This window comes from Choloepus didactylus, chromosome 9 (genome assembly GCF_015220235.1).
Source record: "Choloepus didactylus isolate mChoDid1 chromosome 9, mChoDid1.pri, whole genome shotgun sequence".
Classification (NCBI taxonomy): domain Eukaryota; kingdom Metazoa; phylum Chordata; class Mammalia; order Pilosa; family Megalonychidae; genus Choloepus; species Choloepus didactylus.
The window spans coordinates 113511785-113537307 of NC_051315.1; the positions used below are offsets into that span (position 1 = coordinate 113511785).

The window sequence follows — 25523 nt, forward strand, 5'->3', positions numbered from 1 at the left end:
CATGTTTTGAGCAAGTTAACTCAATCATAAAATATAAATAATAGTCATCTGAATTGCTAGCATGGTTGTGAGCAATAGCTAATTAAATAGATGGTAAGGCACATTTTTATTTGCACAGAGTTCCATCAGAGACGGAGGCTTAGAGACTGGCATCGGGTCAGCACAAATCTCCTCCTCAGGAAAACAGACTTCATCTTGCAATTCATGATGCTATGAAATATCTAATTTGAGGATTTGTGAAAAGATGCACAAGCTGTTGCTTCATATAGTCCATGGCTGGATATGATCAGGACCATCTGCCTGATCATTCCGGGAAATGACTTGAGTGTGGCTTCTTTCATTATTTTAATTTCAGGTATAGTTGTTTAGAAAAGACAGTTTCTAAAATTAATCATATTGAGACAATATAGTAAACTCATTAATTTGAGCCAAATGTTTGGTCAAAGCTAGACGATAATACTATCCAGTGATCTCTGGAGAAAGTTCCAGTGACTACCAAGATATAAAGACAGAGCTCCAGGGCCTGCCTTAGTCCAGATCTAAGGGGTGGAGCAGGCTCATGGCCCACAACTCTAGAGGCTGTTGCTGAAGGGAAGTCTCCTTTGGTTTCTGCTTTGGATTCTTGTACATAATGAGAGACCGTATACTCGAAAAAGGTGCTTTTGTGCACAGCTGTTTGAATTCTCCCAGGAAATATCTAGTGACTATGAAGGGAAGGAAGACTGACTCTCAAGCAATATATTTTTTCCTAGTTTCTCAGGCATATGCCAACCAGCTAAATTTCATCTTTTGTTTTGGCGGTGGTTGTATGAAAAATTGCAGAGAAGCCTGTAACATGAAACACAATTTTACCTGAGACTTATCATTGCATTTCTCTTTGTTTGTTTTAAAATTTATTTTATAATTAGCTCAGAATTTCAGGAAGAGAATTTGAACAATGGTTTCAAGGTTTAGAGGTGAAGTTGCAAGAGAGTTTTATTTATTTAATTAACGAATGGTTTTGTTTGTCTAGTCTGCATCACATGCCCTGAATCCAATTCAAGATTTGCAAAAACAAACATGGTCTTTGCCTTTCTGGAATTTTCAGGCCTGTGGGAGGCTCCCAAACAATCACAGTAATTCATATATGATTTCAAAATTTGGAAGAGCTGTTGGTTGCTATGAGATATACAACCGGGAGAATTTATTTACTCTGGGTAAGAGAGAATGCTGCCCTGAGGAGACTTTTTTGACTTGAGATCTGAAGAGTGAGTAGGATCTAGCTAGGCTGGAGGGGGTGGACCTGCTGGTCACCATGAAGCGCTTTATGTGAAAGGGGCAACACCTTCAACAGCTTTGTGGAGAAAGCCTTATTTGGGAAACTGAAAGCAGGACTCTGTTGCTAGAGGGCTGAGAGGAAGAGTGATTGGGGAGAGAGGTCTATAAGGAGGGCCAGAAGAGGTAGGGCGTGGAGGTGTAATAAGTCATCCTGCCTGGGAATAAACAAGGAGGGGAGAGGGCACTGGCGAGACTGTCGCATTTGTCTAGGTGAGAATTATTTTATATGGACACACATGCATACGTATGAAGAGAAAGAAAGACGAAGAATAAAAGAAAGAGACACAGAAAGTGATCATGTGTGGGGGTGTTTTGTATGGGAAAGAGGGAAAGAGGGAGAGAGAGAGAGGAAGGGAGGGATGGAGGGAGAGAGAGAAAGAGAGAGAGAGGGAAAAAGGGAGAGAGGGAGGCGGGAGCAGGGTGGGGAGAGAGAGAGAGAATCAAGTTAAAAAACAAACTTGTTTTTTAAAGTCAGAGCTATTTCAAATCCTGGCCCTGTCCCTTGTAACCAGGTTACTTGAGTGAATTTCTTAAATCTCTTAACTTTTGGTTTCTTCCTTTCAAACTGGGATTAATAATATTCCGTGAAGGTGGAATGAAGTAATGTATGTAAAGCTAAGCATAATGCCTGGTGCTTAGCATTTACTCTCCCAATGTTAACTTCTGTTATTATTATGTCTGTGTTAACAAAATTCCAAAAATTAGTGTATACCAATTTGAGATAGAAAAATAGGGTACTTACTATGTGGTGAATATTTTTTTATTATATGATCTTATTGTATGGTGAATATTTTTGCCATAAGATCTTACTTTAGTTGTCTTTTCCTGCTATACTCTTCTTTTTCAGAATATCAATGTACATGATGCTCTCTTTCTACATTTTTGTTGGACATGGAAATGAAGAGAAAATTAAATAAGCTAAAATCATGTTTCTTAGTTTCTTAAGGCTGTCTTAACAACATGCCACAAACTGGGCGGCTTGAAATAACAGAAATTTTTTGTCTCATCGTTCAGGAGGCTAGAAATCAAGGTTATCACCGAGGCTATGCTCCGTTGGAGTGTCTCTGGGGAAAAATCTGTTCTCTGCTTCTGTCCTGTCTTTGGGTGGTTTGCTGGCAATTCTTGGGCTTCAATCTTTGCACAGTTGTCACATGGTCATCTTCTCTCTTTGTGTCCAAATTTCCTTTTCTATAAAGACACCAGTTATATTGGTTATATTGAATTAGGGCCCACCCTAATCTAGTTTGGCCTCCTTGTCTAATAACATCTTCAATGATTTTATTCCCAAATAATGTCACATCCACAGGACTAAGGGTTAGGACTTGTACCTGTCTTTTTGCAGGATACAATAACACCAGGTGATAATTATTTGATATTTGGGAGGACATTTTAAGAAATTTTACATGGAGTTTTGTAATGAAAATACAAATCCAGGCTTCTACAATAGGTTAATATAAGAACAGTCAACAGAACGGGGAAAGGCTCTAGTTGGTTGGGGGAGCTCATGGTCAGAAGCCCTGGGAGCAACTTCAGTGCTGCTACTGAGTTTATAGCAGCTCTTATTTTCTAAATAAACAGAGAAGCAATGTCAATTCCTGCTATAAGAATATCTGAACTACCATTTGTCCAGACTCTCCAAAGGCCTCCTTTTTTTTCCTGAATGTATGTATGTGTGTGTCTGTAAACTGGCTTCCCGTTCTCCTTTGGGATTATAGACTAGGCATTCCCCAAATGTCCCATGCAGGCCCCTCTTTGCCCTTCCTCAGTGTTTTTGTCCAGACCCATGACTTTGATTGTTACCTCTACTCAGTGACCCCACAGTGTAACTATAACTAGAACTTACTCAGGAGTGAAGGCTGGAATGCAGACCTGCGTTTCCATATCCACTAGCACCATTATTTCAAAGTGTAAGCAATATTTTAAATTCAATAGATTCTGGGGACAAAGTTGCTTTGGAAAAAGAAGATCTGATACCAGTCCAACAAAATGACACAATAGCTTTGCACAGTTACTTAACTATTGGGGGCCTCGTTTTGTTTTGCTGCAAGGCCATAGTGAATTTTGCCTAGAATTAGGGCTAAACCAGAGTCTGGTTTTGTAAACAAAGTTTTGTTGGAACACAGCCATACCCATTTGTTTACACAGAGTTGAGTAGTTGCCACAGATACTGATGGATTGTAAATCCTAAAATATTTACTGTCTGGTTCTGTACTGAAAATGATTGCTAAACGCTGGATTAAATCATTAGCTTGCGAATGTCCCTTTGTTTTTTCCTTCCTTTTCAACTTCCTTCCTTCTTTTCCTCCATCCCTCCCACCCTCCCTCCCTTCCTTCTCTCTCTCCTTCTATTTTTGTTCCTTTTTTAACTGCTGAATCCTTTCTTCAAACAATATCTTTTTTGTGCAATTTTATTAAGACATAGCCACATACCAGATAATCATCCAAAGTGTACAATCAATGGTTCATGGTATCAAACAATATCTTACATAGAATCCTAGCATAGAGCACAGATAAAAGTAGGCCTCCTCTATCCCAAAGGTTTGGATATGGGGTGGTGAAAGTTATTTAAATTTGAAAGTCACTGGACTTGATTATTTTTAAATCCTCTATAATTGTAATGATATCTATAATAGCCCTGAATCTTGAGAGATACTTGCAGGCTTTAAGCAAAACGTGCCTTGGTGGCCCCACCCCACCATGTTTTCCTCCAAGAAACCCCTCCTCTTCCTTTCCTCACCTGTCCTCTGTCAGGTGCCCTAACTGGGACACACATTTGGCCCTGGCCTTTGCAGCAGTGTCTGGTGTTCCAGGCCCTTCTGGATCCTTTCTCTGAAGGAGAAACTTGAACTTCGTGTTCTCCTCTCATTATCCATTTTCTGCTGAATGACAGATGGCTAATCAGATAAATTTAGTCTGCTAATTTTATAAAGACTGTTAATTTTTACTAATGGCTTAATGAATTTATTCCTCCCAGGTAACACATTTGTATTTTAATCAGAGTTTTCTGGAGATGGTGCATTAACCCAAAGGGAGGCCTTTAGTTGAAGGCATCCAAGCTGCATTCTGATGATTTAAGAAGTATTTAGAGGAAGAAGAGCCTTTGGTTGCTGCCCAAATTACAGTACAATGGTAGCTATCCATTCCTACTTTAATTCTCATTGACTCAGTACACCAAGGCATGACCATTTGGTTCTAGGAAGGGGGAACTTCCTAGGCTAAGCCATGCCCCTCTTTCTTAAGCACTGGGTCACAGGAGCACAAGCTAGGGTCTTTGAACCTCAGACTCATCTGTTCATGGCAGAGTTAGTGGGGATCAAATTAAACAACATCCATAAAAAGTTCTGCACGTATTTGGGTCTCAGTTAATGTTCCTTGGTTCCCATCCCAAGTGCAACCAAGATCTCTTACGTTTAGAAGTTTGAAATTTTCATGTTAGTCTTATGTAGAATTTGTTCACTGATTTAGAAAAGATGGTTTTTTCTCTTTTTGTGTTCTTTATTTTCAATTCAGTAATTGGAAGAGACAGCAATTGGAATCAGAAAATTCAATAATTGTAAGAAGCATTAGAAACATCTGATCTGTTTCTTTTATTTCCCAGACGAGGACACACAGAGAGGTTAAATGGCTTATTCAGGGTTGCCAGCAAGCCAACTAGTGGTGGATCTTGAACTAGAAACCAGGGCTCTGGAGTCCCAGTCTTTCCCAAGTCAAAAAAAAAACAAAACCAAAAAAGCACACTTTCTTCCCTGAGACTTCTATCCTGTACAGAAGCAAATGCTAAATTAGAAACCTATGTTTGGCGTCACATATGTAGAGATTTGCTCAGAATACCTTCAAGACTGGGAAGGTTGCCTGTCTCATTCTATTTGTGACCAGAGAAATGGTCAAGTTCTCAAATATACTTCGCAAAGCAAGAAAATAGGTCATTTTCCCTTGACTCTCATTTGGTGTCTGCTTTTTTAAGCCTGCTTCTGTAACTAGTGATGAAACCTGCCTTCATTCCATTTATTACTGGATGAAAACTGAGCTCCTCCATGTTGATGGCATAGCTCCGGGGAGTCACTCTGCCCACTTGAACTTTAAATAGGCCTCTTACTGCTTCGGCTGTATTCATTCCTCCATGCAAAACGCTCTTTCCCCTTTGCTGAATAGCCTAATGAGAAAGTAGCCAGACACAGCTGCTTCACTTCGCCATGGTATTTGGGGTGATAACCACCTGGCAGGCAGCAGGTCTCTCCTCCCCCCTCCTCCAACCTCCATGCAAATGTTTGAGCCTCTCCTTGTACCAGCTGCCCCACCCTCCCTTTCAAAAATTACTTTCAGTAATTACTACAGCTCAAGGATGCTGTCCAATCTAAAATAGCTAATGAGAACCAGTCCTTCAATCTAAACTGTAATCAGCTTATAACAAGCTCCCTTTTCCTGTGCTTCATTACTGTGACACAATCTATTTTTCATACTTCAGAATGATAAGGCAGAGTTGGGAGGTGGGGGTGGGAGGGTAGGGAGAATAGCTCTCTATCACCAGGCTTGCATGAAAGGGAGATGGGCTTAAGCATGCAGAATTGATTTATTTGCATTCTTCTATGGCTTTGGTGGCTGCACCTTTGAAAGAAGTTAATATTGTATTTTTGATTTGGCCCGAAGAACAGCAGGGCCTGACAATCAAGCGTGCTTAGTACAGCCAGGAAGGAAAAAAGTAGTCCAGCAGAGCTCAAGTGCACCATGATTTATTTGGACATGTGCAGACTGGGAGCAGAACGTATTTTAAATTCTATTGGAGAACCCGAGGATGCTGCCTTTATCTGTGTATTTGTTCTCCCTGAAATTTGTATGACTGTTGCCTATAACTCCGCTAGCTACCTGTCTTACTTTTTATGTTCCTGTGTAAACTCCTCATTGTTTATTTTCAAAGAAAGAACACTGAAGGCTCCAACCACAGGGATTCTCACTAGAAGTTTGGGGGAATCTGCTTGGCTAATATTGTACAATCTGTTGATAAACACCCAGGCTATTTTAATCTCCTTTCCAAGTTTATCCTCCTGAGTTAATTTCCAAACTGTCATATTTTTTTTTCCTGGTGTGATTAAAGCCCGGCCCGATTAAGCAATCCACATTCTCCCGGCGTGATTTCCTAGGCATTGAAGCTGTGGCAGACCTTGTCTATTAATCCCACCCGAATGATTAAAGGATCTCGGGAGCTGCAACATTTGATGGGTTAATACTGGTGGCTGAGCCCTTGCATTTAATCCAGCTCAGTCATCACTTTGAATGAGGCAGTTTGATGAGCTTCAGTAAAGCTGGGACTGCTGTCATTGACCATTTTAGATTCCAAGATTCCAAACACTAGGAAAAAAATAAAAGCCAGTCTCAAATGGCTAGACAGCTCCTCAGAGTTCATCTGTCAATAACATAAAGATATAAAATGCAGATTGGGGTATCTTTGTTATGTAACTGTTAATGGGTTATTCCACTTACCTCCCTGCCAACAGCAGAAAAAAGTAGAATCCATTAGCGGATTTTAAAAGTTGTTTTTCCCTGCTTTGTCTGAAACTGTAAAAGATGAAGCTAAATTAGACAATCTTTTACCCGAACTCTTCATTTGTATAAAATAAATGAGCACAACTCATTTAAAGTGTTGGGGGGGAGGGGGCTTGTGAGTTTACTCATTAGGCATAATAAACCAGTAAGCTGGTATCTCCACTCTAGTGGAATCTTGATTAGGCAATCACAAAAGGTGGTTCTCATCTCTCTCTCCCTCTTCAAGAACGCTGGGATCCAACTTGCTTTTAAAGTACGAGGCTGTCAGAGGATTCAGACTGAGCATCTGCACTTCGGGTGAGTCCATAAATTAACTTGTAGTACTTACAGCATTCTGAAAGAATGATGCTTTCATTGGAATTCATGGATTGGCTGTTTCAGGAATGTTATGTAACCATGGCCGTTATGTGGGGAGAATTTTCTACCGCCATCCTTTTCAGGAAGGAATTTTTCTTGCCAAAGCAAGACATGTTATCATTTTCTCTCATTTGCACACGTGCTTTCTTTATTTCTCCCCCACCCCTTCTCTCTTTCATTGAAGGTGACCTTCTGAAAACATGCAAAGTGGAATGCCTTTACAACTTGGTGTCAGGGGTCAGGATTCCCAGGCTCCTCCTGACTGTTGAAGCTGGCTTTTCTTACTTGAGAATTTGGTTTAAAAGAATGTGAGTCGGCTGGCAGGGTACCGGATTTATATATTACTGTATTATTTTCCTAAGGGGCATTAATTTTCAATATACACGGTTCCTATCATTCTTTATCCACCTGCCAATAGGCATCACAATTCTGAATTGTACTGCAAACAAAAATTCCAGTTTGCCAATATGTATGCAGGCATTGGCTAAAGATGCACATGAAAGAATAAATCTGGTTCAGAAATTTTTATAAATTTGCAGTCCAGTAAAGTTACTTTTATCTTAGCCAACATATACATATATATATACTATGCAATAAATATTTATTTTTAATGAAGAACATTTCTTGAGACCTTCTATGTGGTGGACAAGAAGGTAGGCATTGAGACATCAGCGTGCCTCATGGTCTCAAGGTCTCATGCATGGAACTCCTTAGTAAGTAGACTTTTTTCACAACATTAATAGAAAGGGGAAAATAATCATTAATGATGTATTTTTAAAAATAATTTTCATATTATAGTTTTGGGGGAGTTACATTTATATCAGCGATATAAATAATATTTTTCTGTTGATCCACGATTAAGTAGTTAAAGATGTTTACATTTTCTAATTAATTTAGGTTTACAACCCAAAGCCTCTCAAAATAAATCGGGAAATAGAAAAATGTTTTAAAAACAGGCTATTTGCAACACAATTTCTTGGGAGTGGAAAGATACATAAAACATAGGCATTGTCAAAGAGTTTTTAATCTAGTCGAAGAAATGGAATCACTGTAATCAAAACTTAAATATGTTTCATATACTATATATACACAGCTTAAGAAATTGTGGAAATATATATTTTAAACAGTTTTGAAGAAAAAAAAGTAAAATAAAAGTTTTAAAAAAAAGTTACCTGGAAAATAATATTGACTACAAATATTTTTGAGGAAACTAGTTCTAAGAGTTGTGTCAACAAATGATTTCTGTGGTTACATTTTGTTGAAGGCCGCTTAGGGAGTGAAGAATAAAATCAAGAGAAAAAGGCTGAAGGTCTGTACACTTGGAATTTGGAGCTGATATGGCACTGTGCTTATATTTCATTTTCTCCTCCTTCCTACCTTCCTCCTATCCTCCCTCCTTCCCCCACTTCTCTTCCTTCCCCCTCTTAAGCTTGGGCATATCATGTAACTAATTTGTGCCTTCCTTTCTCTTTAAAGTATGAACAGTCAGTGCCCTCTTTCGCTGTTACAGAAGGGTATTTTTAATAGAAATGAGATTTGTTGTAAAAAGCAATATGGATTTCTGAAAAAAGTTTCATAAAATATGTTGTTATTATTGTTAACCCTATCATTAAGAATACTTTAAAATGTAATCTTTCCTTTTTAAATGAAAAAAACAGAAACATTCCCCTGACATTTCATTCAGTATTTTTTTAGTATAAAGTAGCCATGGGTTAATATTTCAGATACTGACTTAGTGACAGTAGAATTTTAGTTATGAAAAATATATTTGATAAATACTGTAATTATAAATAGGTCCTACTCAGGAAACTCGTCTAATTGTGACAGAATATAAAACCAATCCTATACAGATTTATGGACCTGAGATTTGGCTCTCAGTTGCAGATTTTCTCCTCAGAGTCCATTTGATCAGTTAGCAAAAATCAGAGTTTCGAATGCCCTGGGAATGCAATTGGTGTCATATCAAAGGCCTTGAAAAGATGGAGATGAATGGAATTAAAGAAGCATTATTTGTTGCTAAAGTCTCTAATTTGGGCAATAAATTCATAAAGAGATCAAAAGTGGTAATGAGCTGTGGACATAGCCTGAGGTGTGGCACCAGGGCATCTCGGCTTGGTGTGGAAAACGTGGGTGGCAGGAGATGGTGTGAGGGGACATGCAGCGAGAGCAAGTGGGAAGGCCCAAATACACAGGCTGGAGCTTTAGAATTCTGGGTCAGGGCAGTCAAACCAGAGGTACACATTGGTGCTAATAATAATATTAACAATGCTCGCTACCACATATTGCTCAGTTTTGGTGATTGGGGGTATCTGAGAAGGCTTCGTGGAGCTGATGGCATGGAGGCTGGGAAATGAAGGCTGGAAAATATTTGGATATTCAGAGATAGAATAAGGATATTAAAAGTAGCATGAACAGTGCATAAAAAAGGACTCGAGCATGAGACATACTCAAACTGCAAATTGTGGAAATCGTCTAAATCCACTTTAAGGGTCTGCAATTGAACAAAGAGGCCAGAATATTCTTTTACTTAGAAAAGTAAATTTAGTACAAAGGAGAATATTAGGCTATCTAAGACACTTATTCATGCTTATTTTTCACAGTGGGGATCAACTGGTACATAACAGCAACATCACTGAACGTAATAGAATCAAGAAAACTGCTTGGTAATTATACTAAAATCTACGGACTGAAGGGCGTCAGTAGAGACAGCAAAATTGTGAGAGGTTGTCAGGATTCACCATGACAGGTATTCAACTAGGGAAATGTACATTTTTAAAAAAATAGATACAGAATCATTGATTGTTCCTAAAATAGAAAAGAGAAGGGAAAACTCCTTCTAAGTTAACCAGAAACATCACAGCCTTGCAGACTGTTATTCTCTTTTTAGACCAAAGTAAATCCATCTCTGAGAGGACATTGTCTGCCTAAGTCACGTTGATAAAACAGGCTGAATCAAGGCAGGGAACTAACACCAGAACAGTTTCTCCTCCCTGGGGTTGATCAGAATGGTGAAGAAGAAAAAAATCCTGTATTTTAATACCTCATCCCATTTTTCGAATTAAAACAAGCCTGGGATGCTTGACAAACAATCTCTTACACTAAAAACATATTTTCTCACAATGCAATGACTTTTTCCACCCTTTAACATATTAGATTTGAAATGTTTTTAACCATAGTTTTAGTTTGAAGTAATTTGTGCCTCCCTTAATTGTTCCTGGTGAGAAGTATAACCATCTGCTAATTAGCACATGTTTATTGAACACATTTCTATGAGCAAAGCACTGTGCCGGATGTTATAGGGAGTACAAAAATTTATTTTACTTTGCAAATGCTGCCCTTGCCTACCAGCAGTTCAGGATCTATGCCCTGGGAAGGTTGTGGATTATTACATAAATTTTGCTAAGGCTCCTCTCAGCATTGCACCAAATGTAGTGGAAGTAGGAAGTCAGGATTCATTGGTTCTGGTTCAAGGTGTCTGAAAGGGCTTCTTGGAGGAGGCCTATTTACTTTTGAGGGAATAATGATCAAAATGAATTATTTATATTCTCATGTTAGCTTTGACCTTGACTCCACTGGGATCCAGAGTTGTGTCCCCAGAACCCCAATATACTCTTTCATTTCCCAGATAGATGTAAGTGGCCATCTACTTTAGCAATTCATATTCAGAATATCTGGATTTTGATGCAACTCCTACTCTGCCAGAGTTATAGTCTGCAATTGAGGAAAGGCACCCAGATATGCCAAATTTAACATACTTGTTCTAAATTCATGATGAATTTCTCTCATCTCTCCCTTTCTCTTTTCCTTCATCTCAACTCCCATCCTTCATTTCTCACCGGCCCACCTGCAATTTTGTTCTAAGACAAATGCTCTTCTAAGAGTACTTCTAAAAGTAGCTACTGACTGATCGATCTTGCTGCCGACAAGTTTTAGAAGTAATTATTTGTGGATCATCTTTCTATCATAAATATTACAGATTCCATTTTAGTAGAATATCTTTACTCAGCTTCTAAAAGTGAGCACTGAATCCTTCTATGGGCCAACATTGAATAGTGGTTAAAAATGTAATATCCCATAGGTTATCAGGAGATAGAAAGAGAGTAGAGATTGGGCAATTGATACTTAAAGAGGACAGAATGTTTAATAAGGTTGATTGTAAATGTTCGGAAATGGATAGCACAATACTGTGTGATGGTAGCACAATATTGTAAGTGTAAGTAACAAAGCTGAGTGTGAGTATAGTTGAAAGAGGAAGGCTAGGGTCCTATATGTCACAGGAAGGGAACCTAGAAGATAAAAACTGGGACTGTATAATTTAGCAAAACTTAGAGTGGTCGATGATGGTGGTTAGTTGCACAAATGCAAGAAAGTTCTTACATGAACTAGAATAAACATGCGTCACTGTTACAAAGTGTTAATAATAGGGTAGTGTGCTGGTTTGGATGTATTATGTCTCCAAAAACACCATTATCTTTGATGCAGTTTTGTGTGGGCAGGAAATGTATTGGTGTTGATTCGGTTGCAGACTTTTAATTAGATGTTTCTGTGGAGATGTGATCACTGAACTGTGGGCGAGATCTTTCATTGGATAATTTCTGTGGACGTGTGGCCCCATCCATTCAGCATGGGCCTTGTTGAGTTTACTGGAGCACTATATAAGCTCAGACAGAAGGAACGAGCATTGCTACACCCAAGAGAGACTCTTCAAAGAATGCACAGAAGCCGAGAGAGTAGCTGCAGATGAGAGACAGTTTGAAGACAACCGTTGAAAGCAGACTCTTGCTCTGGAGAAGCTAAGAGAGAACACCCCAAGAGCAACTAAGAGTGACATTTTTGAGGAACTGCAGCCTAGAGAGGAATGTCCTGGGAGAAAGTCATTTGAAACCAAAACTTTGGAGCAGACGCCAGCCACGTGCCTTCCCAGCTAACAGGTTTTCCAGACACCATTGGCCATCCTCCAGTGAAGGTACCTGATTGCTGATATATTACCTTGGACACTTTATGGCCTTAAGACTATAACTGTGTAACCAAATAAACCCCCTTTTATAAAAGCCAATCCATCTCTGGTGTTTTGCATTCTGGCAGCATTAGCAAACTAGAACAGGTAGTATATGGGAAAAATAAAACAAATGCAAACTGAGGGCTACAGTTAATAGTAACATTATAAGATTCTTTCAATAATTGTAACAAAGGCACTAAACCAAAGCTAAATGTCAATAATGGGGGGATATAAGGGGTATAGAATTTTTGTTTGTTTGTTTGTTTACTTTTTCAAAACAAATAAGGATGTTCTCATTTTGACTGTGGTGGTGAATGCATAACTATGTGATTATACCAAGAGACATTGGTTATACACTTAGGATGGATTGTATGGTGTGGGAATAAAATTGTTTAAATAAAAAATTTAAAAAAAAGAAAGAGAAAAAAATGTAGGCTCTTGGGACCCCAGTCTTTGCAATTTTATTGAGATGTATTCACACACCATATAATTCATCCAAAGTATACAAACAATAGCTCACAGTATCATCATATAGCTGTGCATTCATCACCAATTTTAGAACATTTTCATTACTCCAAAAAAAAATAAAAAATAAAAAATAACACCCCAAACATCCCATACCCCTTATCCCCCGCTATTATTTATTTATTTTGCCTGCCCACACACTAGATAAAGGGAGTGTCGGTCACGAGGTTTTCACAATCCCATGGTTACATGAAGAAAGCTATATAGTTATACAATCATCATCAATGATCAAGGCTATTAGATTACAGTTCAACTGTTTCAGGTATTTCCTCCTAGCTAAATATCTATATACAGCATAAGAATAACCTCCAAAATGACCTTGCGACTCTATTTGAAATCCCTTAGCCACTGAAACTTTATTTTATTTCATTTCTTTTCCCCTTTTTGGTCATGAGGGCATTCTCAATTCCATAATGCCAGGGCAAGGCTCATCCCTGGGAGTAATATCCCATGTTGCCAGGGAGATTTACACCCCTGGGAGTCATGTACCATGTAGGTGAGAGGGCAGTGAGTTTATTTGCAGAGTGAGCATAGAGAGAGAGGCCACAACTGAGCAGCAAAAGAGGTTATCTGGATGTGACTCTTAGTTATAATTATAAGTAGCCTTAGCTTCACCATTGCAGAAATAAGTTTCATAATGGCAAGACTCAAGATCAAGGGTTTGACTTATTAAATTGGGAGTTCCTAATCCTCGGAGAGAATATCAGAAATTCCCCAGGTGGAGGAGTTTAATATTTTCACCTTTTTCCCAACTCACTCAAGGGGACTTTGAAAATACTTTTTTGTTTTCTGCCCAAAATACTCTGGAATGTGTTGATGACCCCAGGCTTTTGATCTCAGAAGAGCTAGCTTGGAGCTCTCAGTGTCTGTTTCCTTATTTCCATCTACCAAAATGAAGATGCTATGAAGATCAAATGAGATAATATATTTAGAATTCTTCGCATTTCATCTGATACATAGTAAGTACTCAGTAAGGTTGGCTTTTATTATAATATTCTTCTTCCTCATCAACTTCATAATCCTCATCAGAGAACATGACAAATGGTGAGTGCATATTTTTGGAACTGACTGTTCATGAAGAGTTGAGGGACAGAGTAAAGTAATTTCAGGGGTAAGTAATTTAAAGTATCATCTTTTCATTAAAACAAATATAGCTCTGTTACAGAGCATAACATAAAAATCATATGAATTCTTCAAGATAAAATTGGACTTAAAGGAATTTTGCACTTGTTGCAGGAAGCCCCTGGAAAAATACATTTACTTTCCTCTGCCATTTTTGATATTCTAGAGACATTTAGAGAGATACTGCTATTGGTCAACAAAATGGGATGGAAAGAAGACCCCAATCCTCTCAACCCACTATCATAGCTTACTCTCTTAAATTGCTTATTTGTCTATGTATTTTACTCAGGACTAAAAAAATTTTCAGACTTGTCTGAAAATCTTTTAGATACAGTAAATATATTAAATATATTTTATGTACTTCTCACAACAATATTGCAGATCTATGTTGTCATATTTGTTTTACAGGTGAGGAAACCAAACCTCAGGAAGATTAAATTACTAAGGTTTCACAGTCACTAAGTGATGGATTTGGACTTTAACTCAAGCCTCTTGACTCTTTCCATTCGACTTTACTGTCTACCATTAGAGTCAATTGAAATAGCTTATATGGTGGACTTGTAGTGTGTCAATTTAGCTAAGGTTCAACTACATTTTCCAGAATTGCTTTCCTTGCATAGTGCTGAGTTAGTGTGAGCCATTGGAGACATTTTTTGGGTGATTTGGAAAATGGAAGTGAAGACCTGGGGGCTAGGGGGAGTCAATGCTAGGCATGAGGTATGGCACAGTTCATGTGTTGTCATTTTCATTTTGACTCATGTTGTTGGTGTGGACAGTGGCTGGGCCATCAGCCCTTCCATCTCCTTCTGGATCTCTACTGATGCATTTCCAATTCCAGAGCCAGGTGCGTGATGAGGGATACTAGTTTCTCCAGAAAGCAGGACTGGCTATACAATTTGTGGAGCCCAGTGCAAAAGGAAAATGTGGGGCTCCTTGTTTAAATATTAAGAATTTCAAGATGGAAGCAGCAGAGTATTAAACCAAGCATGAGATCCTTCTAAGCACAGTACCCTGTGTAACTGCTTGGGTCACACACTCTTGAGGGCAGCCCTGCCTTCAGGACACTCCATCCTCAGGGTTTGAGGGTTGGCAATGATGAAAAGTCAGTATAAGTTCCAGGTCAGTCCTGAAAGTTCTAACTTGCTTTGTTTCCCCACTTGATGCCCATCTTCCCTTAATGATGGACTGCCCTGCCAACTTCAGACACTCAAATACAGCCTCACATAGATAGGCTAACCAGCTCCCACAAACACATAAGGTAAAATGCCTCAGGAAAAACTGAAACAATAATTCTTCAAGCATTTTCAGTGTGTTGTGTATGGTTCAGATGGGAAACCCTAGCTGAGAAAGCCTGAGAGCTAGGCATTAAAGAGATAACACACAAATATTTCTATCATTGCTACTGTGGTTTTTGCTGTGAAAAAAGGGTCCAGGATGCTCTGGTATTTACTTGCTATTTATATGGATATTGTTCCTGGATTGGAACTGGAAGAAATTTTTAGACACATCTTGTAAATAGACACCATAGGAGAAGATAACTCTACAGGTTTACTTACCTAGGCAGAGCAGATGATTTTTTAGACTCAAAGAATCATCGATTTCAAGTTTTGAATAAACTATGAAATCAGTCTTAAAGAGTGCTGTTTTGTCCTTTACAGTGTTCCCAACCATTCACGTGCACCTCAACTTTCCTCAAATAATTCTGGGTATTTCTGTACCCAGGTATTATTTCAAGGATGTTAGTAGAGGTTCTCTGTTTTCTCCCATCTCTTCATTAAGTTTTACAGTTTTAATAGTGAAAATGATACTTGAATTTCACTAGAAGAGCCAAGACTCTTGAGAGGAATGAGAAAACTCCTGAAGATGATGAGATCTATGCTGTAAGTTCTTCTTTCAGGAGCAAGGGGAGGTGGAAGGAGGTGAGCAGCGTACCCTGGTAGACATCAAGGGGAGTGACAGAATAGGGAAAGGGCTCTGGGGCAGGGGTCAGCACACTTTTCCTATAAAGGGCTGGCTAGTAAGTATTTTAGTATTTTAGGCTTTGTGGGCCATGTAGTCTCTGCTGGAACAACTGAACTTTGGCATCACAGTGCAAAAACAGCTATAGATTATATGTAAACAAGTAAGTCTGGCCATGTCCCAATAAATCTTTATTCATGGACACTAAAATTCAAATTTCATATCATTTTCACGTTATGAACTATAGCTCCTCTTTTGATTTTTTTCAACCATTTCAAAATGTAGAAAACATTCTTAGCTTGCAGGTCGAACAAAAATAGGCATTGGACTTGAGTTTGCCAACCCCTTTTCTAGAGGCAAACATCCCTGGTTATAAATTTGCCTAAAATTGCCTTGGCCACTAGGCAGGTGAGTTTATAGTATGTTCCAATGCATTAGAATCACCTGGGAAGTTGTCAAAATGCAGAAATTTGGGCCTTAGCAATCTGCGTTTTTAATAATCCTCAAGTTGAACCTTGCTTTAAATCTACATTTTTTACCATTTATTTATTTATGATAGAATATAACATATATACATAGACGCAATAACTTTCCAAGTGCAAATTAACAAGTAGTTAGAGAGTAAATTTCAAAGAATGTTATGGATTACAGTTCCACAGTTTCAGTTATTTCCTTATAGGGAAATATAACATATATGCAAAAAGCTAGTATCTTTCCAAGTATTATTTAACAAGTAGTTATATAGGAAATTTCCAAAAATGTTATGAATTACAGTACCATAGTTTCAATTATTTCCTTGTTGTGAAATATAACATACATACAAAAAGGTGATAACTTTCAAATTGCAATTTAACGAGTAGCTATAGAACAAATTTCGGGTTACAGTTCCACCATTGCAATTATTTCCTTCTAGCTATTCTAATACCCTAGCAACTAAGGAAAAGAAAATTATACAGAGATTCAGTATTCATAATCCTTTGCTGAATTCCATTCTTGTCTGTTGCTACCCCTCCCTCTTAGGTAGCCCTTTCTCTGGATTTCCCCCTTTTGCATGTGAAAAAAGAAAATGTAGTTGAATGACAAACATTGCTTGATTTATAAAGGCTGGGATAGGAGTACACTCATACATACGTATGACCACTTATTTACACATTTATGTTTGTGTATTATCCATCTAGGTACACAAATTCCTGTGTATGTTGATACATGCATACTATCCCGTATTTGAATATACAAACATGTATAGATATGCTTTCACTAGTGTATGAGTACATGAACAAAACCTTATTTGACAGATCTACATTACAGTGATGAAAATACATATACTTATTTGCAAATAATAGCTGCTTCCATACTATGGACATGTTTTGACACAGACTGAAGTAGAATTTATCATATGACACTCTCACTTCTGCTGAAGTTGAGGATAGGGGAAGCAAGCTCTGTTTCTTCCAGGCTTTAGTCCTCATTAATATGTGTTGTTGAAGTCTTTCATCATGTCAAAGAATTATCATCTTTTAGAGATGGTTGCTTGGAATAAAGGGTTTAGAATATGGTTACAAACTAAAATTCCATAATATATCTAAATGAACAAATTCAAATATTATTAATAGAAAAATACTACTCTATAATTGACTTTTAGTGATCTGATAGTCATTTGAAATGAATTTTAGATAAATGACAAAACCATTTATTCTCTTTTAGTGCCTTTTTTTATTTTAGCCTACTTACTTTTATTCCTTTAGTTTGTTTAGTTTAGCTTTAAACTTGAATTTCCATTTTCTATTTAGAGAGATTTTCCCAAACACAAGAATAATTCCTGCTGGTCATGTGGCTCATTAGGAACATTTCCAGCAAGAGAGGTGAATGGTGTGGCAAATATCTATTTCCAGATTGACAAATAATCTGCTAAGACAATACTCCAGCCAATTGTTTAATTTTGTATCAGATTTAGGTGACAGAACTTGGACATGACCAAAGGGCTTAGGAAGAGTTATCCATATTCCTTCCCCTTAGAACAGCAGCGTCTTCAATAAAGACACATTATATCTTTATTTCCTAAGGCATGTAGAATCAGTCTTCTTACTTTCAGTTAGTAATGGATGAACTTCAAAAAGGTAAGGATTGCCTTTTCATTTTTGCTCTTGCTGGCAGGTTTTAGAAACTTGGAGAATTTAATGGTTTCCGACCCCTCCTCTTCTGTTTCTTTTTGTTCATACCCTCAGGATGACTCCTATGAGTTAGCAGTTTGTTAGCTTCCTTTTCTTATTTGCATGCATCTAATTATTTTTGATATCTTGGCCAGGAGAGGAAGAATAGAAAATCTTTTTGTATAGATGACCTTTGTTCTTTTTTTTCTTTTTTAAAAAAATAATGGCCACCTTTTAAAGCTGTTGAATGAATTCATTTGAGATATAACTTCACCCATCATCACTTGCAAATAAATCCTTCCCAAGCTCAGTTTTCTTACAATTTTCATCAAAAGAAGAATGTGCTCAAGATTAAAAGGGATCTTTCTGCATTAATCCTATTTTTATTTCAAGGTTTGATGATTTTGAGTTTCTTTTTTTTTTTTTTTTTTCGGATTTCCTAAACTGTTTTCTCTCAAACTAGAGGTTGGGATTTCCAAATTATTCTTCTTGATAAAGGACATCTGGAGATATGAACTGTGGTGCTGGATGTAGCTACCTGGTGTAAATAGTGTTTCAGCATGTCTCATCCTGTAAGTATTTCTCTTCTTTTTCTACTTTACATCAATCAGACACAGCTTTCTTTTCACTTTAACCTCAACTTGACCCTGATGATCTCTCTCTAGTAAGTCATTCATTTATCCATCCATCCATCCAATATGTATTACTAGATATCACTTTTAGTCTGGCACTCTGCTAGTTGCCTGAGAAATAATGGTGGTGATGGTGGTGGTGAGGAAAACATAGTTTCTGCCATAGGGAACTTATGGTCTATGGAAGAGTAAAATGTTAATTAAAATATTATACATATAACTGTAAATCTTCAATGGAAGAGAGGTACATGCTTCCATGAGAACATTCGATAAGGGCATTTAACCTGGTTAAGGCAGGCAAGAAACGATTCCCTGAAGAAAGGATGACAGAGCAGAGAAACAAAATGGAGGAAGTAGAAGAAAAGAAACAGGCATTAACCAGGAGAAGTGGAAACTAGACAGACAATAAATGAACACCCCCACCCCCCAAATCTCACATAGAGACAAAAACACTCTAACTTTATATCATGTTCTAGTCATATAGTGGTTCTCATTTCTTTATTGCATATAGATTATAAGTAGCTCATGAGGGAATCTTTGTCATCTTAGGCAAATTATGCCCCATCTACTGCAAATGAAAATCAATAAATACTTACAGGTGATGACAATTATGTCACAACTTGGTTAAGATCAGAATCACTAGTAGAATTGAACAAAAAAGTCCATAGTACATTAGCCACAGTTTCAAATTCTAAAAGGTTCTGACAAAAAATTTTTGAAAATAAATTAGTGAAGAGTTTGCTCTGAAAAATTTTACCTGCACTGCCTTGAGGCTGTTTATGACCTTTATTATCCCAATAATAATAACTGAGTGGACATAATCCCAATAATAATAACCAAGTGGACATTTACAGTTTACTGCAAAGATATTAGTGTACTGGTGTTTGTGGGATGCTTTTGAGCATGGTATGTAATATATAGTTTGTATGCCATATTATCCTTCAAAAGTCTACATTTCAAAAAACATCTGGCCCCCAAAATTTCAAATATTTGCTACTCCTCCCTCTGTCTTTTCAATGTTTTATTTTCTTTTTAATTTTCTTGTTGATGGTGTGTGATGTTCATATGCACATATTTGTGCTTCAGATGATAGTGGTAGAAGATGGTTATTTGGTGGGGACTAGGTAGGTTTGGGTCCTAGCTTGAAGACGTGAAGCATTTCAGATTGAGTGCCTTGGGACAAGCTTGCCTCTACATTAAATATTTTTAAGTATATTTCTATTTCTGCTTTCACCCTTATTGATCTTTATCAATCCAATTATCAGTGAGATAGATGTTTGACCATTTTTATTCTTGAACAATTAGGTAAGACAAATTCTATATTAAATTTTACATTTTGTCTCACCAACTCTTCTCATTCTGGCCATGAAAGGGTTAGTATCTGGCATGTCTAAGACATTGAGTTGATTTTGAACTTTTTCAGTGCCCAGGAGGAATGGACAAGGTTAGGACTAATGAGAAGCCTGGACAGTGAGTTTTGGAGAAGGGAAGTGATAGAAGCCCTGATTTTTTAGTATTGCAGGCTTGGCTTCTTGTCAAAGACCTTCCTTTGCTGGGGTTAGGGTAGGTTAAAAGTTGGGACCCAATCTTATTGGCTGGAGGCTATGCCTAACCAAGCACAACTTCCTTGGTCCCAATTCTGATTTCCTAGTAGGGACCCATGTAAGAGGAAAGACTCTTCTTCTCTAAAGGTTGGAAAGAATCTTAGTGTTCATTGAATCCAGTGACTCCTTCCTCACTAACCAGGGCCCCTTTGCAAATCTGATGAAAGCCATTCTAAAAGAAATGTACATTCCCACAATATTTCACACACACACACACACACACACACACACACACACACACAATCTATTCTTAGATTTCACAGGGCTGTTAAAGAGGTCCCTGTACCACAGGCTAAGAAAGAACTCTTGCCATAGTCCAGTAGGTAGAGTCCATTTTATACTTAGGAAATCGAAGCCCTGGAGGGGAATATATATCCTCAAGATCACAAAATAAATTAATGTTTGAGCTTAAAATCCGGATCTAGCCATCTCTATCTCGATGTTCTTTCCACAATGTCAAGCTTATCTGTCCTCATAGATTTGCTTTTTAAGTTTTAAGGGAAGAAAAGCCTCTGCTTGTCTCTGCATATTTATATCTTAGAAGGGCATCACGTAGGAATATCCAGAAATGTGAATTTCCCACTAATTGTCCCTCTGTTGTTTTATCTTAATTATTTACTAACCTCCGTTGTAGCTTCCTTTCAAAACACCATCTAGTCAACCTTGCTTCTTGCCTGCCAAGGGCTCACCAGGGGTATAACTACTCATTGCCTTCTGACCCTTCACCATTTAGTGTTTTGCACTGTCCCTAACTCCCTGCTGTGCCCGAAAGTGTGGACCAGATTGGGAAGGAACACATGTGAGCAGTTGTCCTTTGTTCTTCTTTTGGCTCCTTGCTCTGGCCATGTGTTCTAGGCAGGACTTCCAATTAGAGCGCCTGAGAAAAACGAGCAGATTGGAGCTGCTCTGTCCTCCTCCACTGCCAGCAGGACTGGGGGAGGCATAATGCGCTGCCCAAAAACTCATCAGGAAAGACTTGCTTCCAAGGAAAGAAAATGTGGCATTACAACCTGCAGGTAGAGTCTGAGAGAAGCTGAAAGTGTGGCAGATCTAGGGTAAGGTTCTGCCCAGATTGATCAATGTATCCAAATCTTTATGCTAAAATTAATGTATCTGGAAGCTGAGTATAATCTTTTCCTTATTTGTTGCACATGTTTAAGTGCTCTAGGGGAGCTTTGCCTTATTTTACTTATTGTCTATTCATCATAGATACTATATATATTATACATTTATTGTAAGCCAGAACATAAGTGCCATCAATGCAGGGATTTGGAGTTTTTTGTTCACGGCTATATCCCCAGGGTCAGAATGGAATTCAGCACATAGTTATCACCAGGATTATATTTAAAAATGTTACCATATATAGTTTTTAACATATATCATACACATAGAGTCTTAAATTAATTTTTGAGCATTTACCTAATTAAAATAGCTCTTAGGCAATTTTATACCCACAAAACTGTGCACCTGGATATATCAATATGCATATGACAAATGGTCAGCCTTTTTAATCAGAAAAGAAATGCTGATTGAAACATACCTTTTCCTTGTTATTTATCTGAGCTTCTAAGGCTAAGACAAATAATGGTCCTTGAATTGGTGAGGATATGGCATTTGTATATTCCAGAGCTCATTTGTTCTACTGGCCACTCTTATCTGTATCCTGGAAGTTTCATCTCATTGACCTGGAAGGGGTAAATTGGTCCAATATTATAGGATTGCAAATATACTGCAATTTGGCAATAAGTATCCCAAACCTTACATATATGCTTGAGAATATTTGTTCTAATAATTACTCCTCTAAAATGTCATCCTAAAAAAATAATTTAGATAATTTTGCAAATACATATAGGTTGTATAGATAACTATATTCATAGCAGCATTGTAATAATAGTAAAAAATTGAGAGCCACTTAAATGCTCAATTATCAGTGAGTTGGTAAAATACATTACATTGCATCCACACAAAGTTATCTTGTGCAGCCCTGACAAATATTCATGCAGGGCCTGAATTGAAGGACATTTCATTAAGATAACATACAAAAGATGATACAGACTGTTATGTAGTCACCAAATTGCTGTGTAACAGAGGAGATGTCTAGCTACCAAAAGAATGTACTCTGTTCAGAAAGTTTGAAGTAGAGAAAGGGCAAAAAAACAAAGCAGTATTTATAATATATTTCCTTTTTGTTTACAAAATACATATACCTATACTAAACATATGAGAGTTAAAAAGATCACATAGCATTAACTCTAGAAGTAGAAAAAAATCTGAAAGAACATATACTAATATGTAAATGGTTATTTATTGGGAATTCAGATCATTTTTTCTTTTAGTTTTCATTTTGTTAATCTGTATTTCCTAACTTTTCTACAAGTGTCATGTATTTCTGTGACAGTTAAACAAATAATAATGAATAGATAAAGGGTAGTTTCTAAGATATTGTAGGAGCCAGCAGCACTGCCTATGGGATATAGCATGAACTTTGAATTGGGAGAGGAGCCAATTAGTTTCCTTGATCTTTCCTGGGTGACCTTGGATATATGACTTAGCTGCCCAGATTCTCGTTTTCATCAGTCCCATAGTAATGCTTGCCTTGCAGTACTGTTTTAAGAATTAGAGATGATATGTGTAAACTTATCAATATGGTACCGAGCACCTGGTAGGCCCTTAAAAATTTGCTATACATTGTTAGTGTTATTGGGAGACTATCTCTTAAGTTTGAAAGAAGATGTGAACATTTAGTCTTTCTCTTTAAGATCCATCTCCAAGTGCCCAGATAGGAAACTTGGCAATTAGGAATGGGACATTATTGTGGGTGATAGCTATGCACTGATACCTTGGGAAGTGAACCCCATGTGATGAAAAGGAGCCAAGGCCTGAACAGCTAAGGGGCTAGTTAAGGATTTTTAATTCCTTCTCCTAGTTTAGGGGATGGTACATAGCTGCTTGAGTGCAGTACATTGTATTTTGAGGGTAACATACACTCTTGGACACACGTACATCCATATGTGTCATATAGCACAGATCAATGGATTTGTAAACCAAGAGTTATTGCATATTGGGCCTTTTCTTTAAAACTAAAATGATTTCCAAATGCACACACACATACACCACACACATATGCAGAACAGAATGCAGCCTCCATAACTTTTGTACTCTCACCAATAGGACACCTGTGTAACAATGAGGTTTTGCCCTCATCTTCTCTTCTTTCCATACTTTGCCATGTTTCCTTGCCTCCTGGGAATCAAGGTAATACTCTGAGAATGTGTTCTGTGGACTAAGCACAGGGTTCAGTGAGTAGAACAGACCTTTGGGAGTTGCCCTGTAGATGTGCATCTGAAGTTGTTCTAACCGAGGTGCCACTGATGTTGCTGAGGGCAGGGAGTGGGGTGTTGGGAGTGGGGTCTGGACTCAGCCAGCCTCACTTTCTCACCATTTTCCCCCAGGGCCAATTACACCCAGGTTAGACCAGCCCGGTTCTAGTCTGCTGCTACAGAACAGGGTTGGTGTCCATGTAAAATCCTTGTCCATAACCATTTTCCCCTATTGCTGGGCAAACTAACCAAATTAAAAGAGGAAACATCTCTTTATATTAAAAAAATGTGTTACAATACAGGCAAGAATAATTTATAGATTGCGGGGTGGCAATTATTCACAATTATGTGTCATTTTTAAGTTTTATTTAGATAAAAGACATGTTAATACAGAAAGGGGGGGAGGGTCTGCCAACTTTCTATGTACAGTAAATTTAACTGGTTACTGAAACTTAATACTCCCAACAACACCTGCTTTTAATCTAATTTTTATGGGTTATGACTAAAAGTTAAGTATCATTTGAAGAAGTCATTCTATCAGCATTTAGTTTTTCTCATAAAAAGCTTTCCTCCTTTACAACTTGTATTTTTGGCTTCTGGAAAAATAGTAATACTTCAGGACAGGAAAGAACAGAATTCTTCATATGATTCAAAATTGTTTTCTTTCCTTTTTTCTTTTTTCTTTTTTCTTTTTTCTTTCTTCTTTTTTTTTTTTTTTTTTTTTTTTTGTAGGGGGTAAGGTTACAATTCAGCTAGTCTTCAGATGTTTTTTAAATACATATGAACTAGTTTGGGGAAATGTGGTTAATTCCAGCAACTCGACTCAAATACCTTTTTCTTACTAAACTTTTGTATATGCAAGCCTAAGCCTCAACAAAACTGATAAGTAGTTAAAACTTACTTTTATAACTAAATTTATCTTTCTAAACCCTCTTTCTTTATCCCTGGTGTCCCTCGTCTTATTACAAGATCCCAGCATATATTCCATCTCCAATTGGTCTAGTTTTGAGTTAATTAAAAATAACTCCTTTAAGGAAAGCTATTCCTTATCCCCAGGAAAATTTTCCTAGAAGGAACACGGACTAGGAAATCAGAAGTCTTGGGTTCAAGGTTTAAATCTGCCGCTTGCTAGCTTTGGAACCACTGGTAAATAAACTACACTTTCCAAGTGTGAATTACTCATCTTAGTGTAGGTATATTATAATACATGTGCCAGAAGACTATTATGAAGAATAATTTAGACAACATATCAAAACTGTAGAACATTATATAATACAAGCCCTAATCATAATTTGGTAAAGATGGGCCAGTTGCATAGATTACATAGTTAGGTTGATCATTTACGTAGGTAATTGAATCAAGAAGATAACAAGTCAGATAATCAAATCCCCAAAGAGTTACCCACAGTTGGGTAATTAAGAGTCCCCTTGGATGAATTACATTTTATCTCTCTCAGACTCTGCTCCCTTTTGAAAAGAAGTCTCTGCATTCAATACTTAAGGACTTTTCCAGCTTTGAGTTCTGTGACAACAGAGACCATTTTTTAAAAAGTTATCATCAAAGTCATTTTAAAGTAAGTTATTTTTTCACAGCTTTAATTCCTGTCATTTGATCCTCTTTTTTTGCAATGGAAAGGAAATCTGCCACTGAGATCTGTTGTGTTGGCATCACAACATCCAAAGATACTCAAAAACAGATAAATAGAAAATGCAAACAGAAAGGTCAGAGTGTCCTCTTGGAAGCTGGCAAACAGCATGGTACCAAGCAGTTTTCAATTGCAGGGCAATCTGGAGGTTCAGATGAAGTTGATTTCATTTCACTCATCGGGAGCCTGTTACCTACTAGTTTCCTAAACTGGATCCTCCCTGTCATGCAGGGTCCCTGCCTAGCACTGAAGTAGCAAGCTGGCTTCATCTACTGACTCTGGGGTGTGACTGGACTTCCAGCCCAAAAGGCTTGTGTGTTACAACACAGCCCCCCTGGGGGACTGGAATTTT

At 37.7% G+C, this 25523-nt stretch overlaps 1 long non-coding RNA gene across 4 annotated transcripts in view; it reads left to right on the top strand.

Moving 5' to 3' along the window:
- Positions 1 to 1079: 1079 nt before the first annotated feature.
- LOC119544868 overlaps positions 1080 to 25523 on the top strand; it is a 186713-nt gene continuing 162269 nt past the window's right edge. For all 4 annotated transcript variants that reach the window (XR_005218945.1, XR_005218947.1, XR_005218948.1 and 1 more), the window contains exons 1-3: positions 1080 to 1196; positions 7085 to 7155; positions 9816 to 9961. This is a non-coding gene — a long non-coding RNA (uncharacterized LOC119544868). The remainder of the gene's footprint in view (positions 1197 to 7084; positions 7156 to 9815; positions 9962 to 25523) is intronic.